This window comes from Cannabis sativa, chromosome 3 (genome assembly GCF_029168945.1).
Source record: "Cannabis sativa cultivar Pink pepper isolate KNU-18-1 chromosome 3, ASM2916894v1, whole genome shotgun sequence".
Taxonomy (NCBI): Eukaryota; Viridiplantae; Streptophyta; class Magnoliopsida; order Rosales; family Cannabaceae; genus Cannabis; species Cannabis sativa.
Window position 1 is genome coordinate 67,633,486 of NC_083603.1, and position 6,000 is coordinate 67,639,485.

Consider the following 6,000-nt stretch of genomic DNA (forward strand, 5'->3'; position numbering starts at 1 on the left):
AATTAATTAAATCTAAAAAAAGAAAGTCTACCTATTAGTAACCTGCTATTACAGGTTAAAGAAAAATAGAACCATATGGTTACAATAAAAATGTAACCATTGAATAGTCACCCATATATATATATATATATGAAACTCAAAAAAAAAAATCAAGGCAGAGATATATAATCCGCTCTGATACCAACTGTTAGACAATTTAAATGTATAAACTGAAATATATGAATGTGTATATATAAAATGCGGAATAAATGAACATATATACTATATGAATATAGGATCGAAATACCTCCAGCCATTGAATCTTTGAGCTTTAGTCCCACATAAGCTTGATCTGCAAAAGAAACCGATTGATGTGGGTAATCGGGCTTCCTCGCTCTCTCAACTCTCTTTAGATGGAATTTGCTATTATGAACAGAATGAGTGAGGAGCTCGGGGACTGAGACCCTATATTTATAGGTGAGATACTCCATCAGTATCTGCGCGACATTAATTGTCAAATTATTTTGACAATTAATTCAGGAAATCAAATCAGGTAATGAATATAGAAATCTGACCATATATAGAATATTACATAATTGATTTTGTCCAGATTCAATGAATATAAAATATTCATTTATCAGAAAATCAATTATTTATTTATTTCCTTAAATAGAAATTTATTTCTTTAAATAGAAATATATTTCTTTAAATAAAAATATTCTTATATCCAATACTTTAAAATGCAACTAAACAAATAAATGGAATAAAAATTGTTTCTTTTCTATTCCATTCTATTTCATTACTTCCAACCAAATGCCACCTTAATGCTTAACTAAACTTCTAAATATACTAGATAGGAAATTTATATTCTTACAAAGGTCATATGTAGAAAAGTAAACTCAACTAGAACAAAAAGCTTAGTGATAACTCTATGGTATAGAGTTATTTTTAGTGGATTCAAACTGAAATTATCATGAAAAGAGTAATGAAAGTGTGTTTAATTAATTTTAGTTAGATGTTGTCTTTATTTTCTAGTAAGTGTACTAACTTTTGACTGTTGTAAATTAGTTATATTTAGTTGTGTTTATTTAATTAAACTTTGTTTGTGTTAGGAAAGAAAGTTAAAGTGCCAAGGGAAATGGAAATGATGCAAGGCTAAAAGGAAAATTAAAGCTGAATTCGGGATGAATTGCTTAATAGAATGTTATAACAACTCAACATTCTAGACTGATGTGGTCAAAGTTACAAAGAGAATTTTGTCCATCCACATCAGCACCCATGTGGCAGTCACTTAAATTGATTCCAGCTGCTGTTGTGGAGATAAGAGACCAAGACTAGTGGGCCAATAATAGAAAGAAATGGGTTTCTATTTTAGGGTATTGTATTGTACCCTAATAACCTAAGAACTAAAAAAGGGACAACCACCATCATCAAGAACATTAACTCAAGTGCCATTTTTGGGAGAAAAATTAATTGCAAAAAAAAAAAGTACAAAAAAGGAAGGAGGAAAAGAAGGAAGATCTGAAGTGAACATATAGAAGGACTTTGTACCCATGGATTATTATACTCTGTTTTGGATTATTGTAGTTAAAGTAAGTATGAGCTAATTTTATTAAGGCTTGAGTGACTATAAACCCCTATGTTTGGGTATGATTAATTTTAAGCACGATTTTGGCAATGTAGACTTTTTTTTTTATTCAAGTGAGTTTATTGTCATTTAATTATACTTATTGGTTGTAAGTATAGATTTGATTCTGAAAAGGCTAAATCTAGTAGTTACAACTTGAATGATGCAAGTGAATTACCATGTTTAGGTTGTTCTTAGTTAGTAAGATAGGAATATTTTGCTACCTTGCATAACTTGAGAATTGGTATGTAAATGATGTTCCACAACCTGATTTAATATAGGAATATATTGAATCAAGTGGTAGAACTGAATTAGTGAGTTTTGGAAAAACCTCACTAACATATTGTGAATTCTATTAACTCTGTGCAACTTTGCTGAAGTAAGTAATGCTGTAAAAACTGGACAAATTTAACATAGGGGGAATCAGCTATTCAAGTCTACCATTCCATCGATACTTTCCCTTGCAGTTAATTTTTCAGTAGTTGTCGTCTTATTCCGAGCATATTTTCACTGTTACCAATTTATTTTACTTTCATCAATCATCTATTTGTTTTTTTTTTTTTTGACAAAAGACTTTAAGTTGTTAGCTAGTTGATTTTATATTTATTTTAATTTATAATCCCTGTGGAGACAATACTCAACTTATCATTATATTACTTGTTGCCGATTATGTGCACTTGCGTATATATATTTTTCACAACAAGTTTTTAGAGTCGTTGTCGGGGATTGAAATTAAAAATTGTGTATCATCAACTATTTTGTAATTTATTTCTGGTTTGAGGTTCTAACCTTGTTTGAGTGGATTGTATTTTTCTTTTTTGAGTTTACTCTAGTACATGAACGAGTACTGAAAATTCATTAATCTTGATATATTTCCTATTGATCCTAAAATTGAGCGCACATTCAGAGAAAGAAGAAGAGCACAACAAAGAGCACAAGGGGAAATAGAAATGATGGATAACTAAAGAGATGGACAACGAGTTCAGAGGGGGCTGGCCCCTAACAATGGTCAAAATCTAGTGATCATGGCGGATGATAGAGATCAAATCATTCGATAGTATGCAACCCTTCTTTTCAATGAGCTCAATCCAAGCATTGTGAGGCTAGAAATTCAGGCTTCACAATTTGAATTGAAGCCGATTATGTTCCAAATGCTTCAAACCGTGGGATAGTTTGGTGGTGCACCCACTGAAGATCCTCACCTTCATTTTTGTCTATTTATGGAAGTGAGTAATTCTTTCAAATTTCCTGGAGTTACAGAGAATGCCTTGAGGTTGAAGTTGTTCCTCTATTCTTTGAGAGATCAAGCTCGAGCCTGGTTGAAATCCTTGCCTTCTATGTCAGTTACAACTTGGCAAGAATTAGCGGAGCGGTTTTTAATGAAGTATTTTTCTCCCACTAAGAATGCTAAGCTCCAGAAGGAGATAACGGAGAACGTCCTTTCAAAAATGTGAAGGCGAGTCTTTGTATGAGGCATGGGAGAGGTTCAAGGAATTTTTGCCGAAATGTCCTCACCATTGCATTTCTCATTGCATCTAAATGGAAACATTTTACAGCAGTCTAAACGCTCATACTCGAATGTTGGTGATGCTTCGGTAAATAGGGCTTTACTTGCTAAGTCCTATAATGAGGCTTATGACATTATTGAAAGAATTTTCAACAACAATTACCAATGGCCTACTACCGGAGCACCTTTGGGAAAGAAGGTTGCTGGTGTTATTGAGGTTGATGCCATTACCGATTTGGCTGCCCAAGTAGCTTCTATTTCAAATACTTTGAAGACTATGAGCATGGGTCAAAATAATGTTTCCTCATCTATGGGTCATCTTTAGGAAGTTTTGTGTGTTTATTGTAGTGAGAGCCATACTTTTGAAAAGTTTCAATTCAATCCTACATTTTTGGTTTACATGGAAAGTCATAATTGGTACATCTATCCAATAGTGTTTGATTAAATTTTTATTATTATTTTATGTTTATGTAAGTATTGATTTTGTAAATTTAAATACTGCCTAATATACATAATTTAAATATCTTTTCTAATATTTTTTAAAAATTTTTATTATTAATTTTAAATATACATAATTTAACGATAAAATTATCTTTTCTAATATTTTTTTATTTTTTATTTTTGAAAATTAAAAAACATCATTTAAATTAAATATTTAATTTTTAAACATGTGCACCGTTGTTTAATTTAATCTATATTTTATTTTTTTAAGATAGTTATTTTAGTATTTGACATGAAAATAAATAAAAGCTAAAGCAAAACAAAAGGGAAACTTACAAAAATACAGAAATTTAAGTTAACTTTTACAAAAATAATGGAGTAATTTGCGGCATAAATATCTAAGTTTTATGCCGAGTAGCAGATAAATACCTAAGTCGTATTTGTGGCGGTAAAAATACCTTCCGTCACTAGTGTGGAACTCCCGTAGGTACTTGACCGTTATGTGCCAGGTTAGTGTCCACGTGCCACTATGTGATTAGTCCAGATCATTTAATTTTTAATTTTTATTTGTAAATCAATTTAAATATTAAAAATAAAACAAAAAAGTTTAAAATCAAAATAAAATAATAAATATTTAATATTCATATTTTAATTAAATTAAAATAAAATAAATCATTAATTAAAACTCAAAACCTAAAATTACCAAATAAACACAAGAAAATCAAAAGGTCATCCCCTTCATCGTCCTCTTCTTCTTCCTGCCCTTCTTCTTCTTGTTGAAAACCAGTGTTATCTTGTCCAACAACCCTACTTTCTTACAGTCAGCGGCACCAAGAGGAACAAACTGTTGTAGAGTTTGTTCCCAAGCAATCGAAAATGGTGCAGCGTCTCACTTATCGTTCTCGACACATTTACGCCACCAAATCGAACCAGCACCAAATCGTCAAAACCCCAGGAGGGAAGTTGGTGTACCAGACCACCAAGAAGAGAGCTCGCTGTTGGGTTTTATGCCCTAAATAAAACTCATTTCAATATAATCAGATTTACTTATTAATATAGATCAGAAATAACATTTAATGTTGCATGGTTCACATGATTTATTTCATGATTATATGTACATAATGTATAAATTCATCTGAAACCCTTTTCACATACTTGATCCTGTTTATTGTGCCGTCAACACATTGGAAAGTAAACATGACTATGTGAATAAAGTTTCCTAGATTTATCAGACATAGGGTTTTACTGATATGATAATCTACAAAGAGTTTACTTGCATTTGGAGAAGTGCTATGTTCTTTCCAGAGCATTGGTTAAAGTAAAGCTCAGGTTGGATGCATGGAGTATGCATCGGAAGGGACCGATATTGAACTTTGACTTAGATTTATTAAACTTACCGTAATATCTATTCAAGTCAATATCGCCTAGTTGATCCTAGATCAAATGTTCTTAATCCTGTTATGATTAGGCTCAATCTCGAGAGGCTATTCGTGTTCTTTGATTTGTTAGTTAAGCCTACTTTTAGGTCAGGGTGATACGTACATTTTGGGAACACGGTAGTGCAATTGAGTGGGAGCGCTAGCATAAACATGGAATCTATAGCTTCTATCTGGCGAATAGTAAGCAAAGGATGATCTCCTTCGAGCTTGACCAAACGAACATAAATGGTGGAGTACTCATTTCACATAAGCTGAAATATCATTTATACGGGGTCAAGTGTTTTAAGGATAAAATACATTGTAGGGTATAACGGTAATTTAATCCCTTTACAGTGTAGATCATTCATATAGAGGATCATTGATCAAATTAGGATTATAACAATGGATAACTAATGATGTGTCTATATGGTGGAACATATAGAGCATTCTATATACTGAGAGTGCAATTCTAAGTTCTATGCGTGGATTCAACGAAGAATTAATAAGTTAGTGAATTTTAGTGCTAAATTCTTGATCTACTTATGGGAAGCTCGGTTATATAGACCCATGGTCCCCCCACTAGTTGAGATAATATTGCTTGTAAGACTCATGTAATTGGTTTTGATTAATCAATTATAATTCACGAATTAGACTATGTCTATTTGTGAAATTTTCACTAAGTAAGGGCGAAATTGTAAAGAAAGAGTTAATAGGGGCATATTTGTTAATTATGATACTTTGTATGGTTCAATTAATAAATATGATAAATGACAATATTATTTAATAATTATTTATAGTTATTAAATAGTTAGAATTGGCATTTAAATGGTTGAATTAAGAAATTGGTATTTTTGAGAAAATCAGATACAAAAGGTGTTAAAATTGCAAAATTGCAAAGCCTAAGGCCCAATCCACTAATGCTTGGCCGACCACCTATTGTGTGTATTTTAAGTTGATTTTTTCATTATTTTAATGCCATAGATAGTGAAGGCTTCAGGAAAATTACACTTTTCTTCAGACTTTCTGAG

The 6,000-nt window shown here is 31.5% G+C and overlaps 1 non-coding gene across 1 annotated transcript; it reads right to left on the reverse strand.

Moving 5' to 3' along the window:
- Positions 1-3,022: 3,022 nt before the first annotated feature.
- On the reverse strand, positions 3,023-3,129 carry LOC115711804 (small nucleolar RNA R71). The gene has a single exon (XR_009687053.1). It is a non-coding gene; the product is annotated as a small nucleolar RNA R71 (small nucleolar RNA).
- Between the last annotated feature and the right edge of the window lie 2,871 nt (positions 3,130-6,000).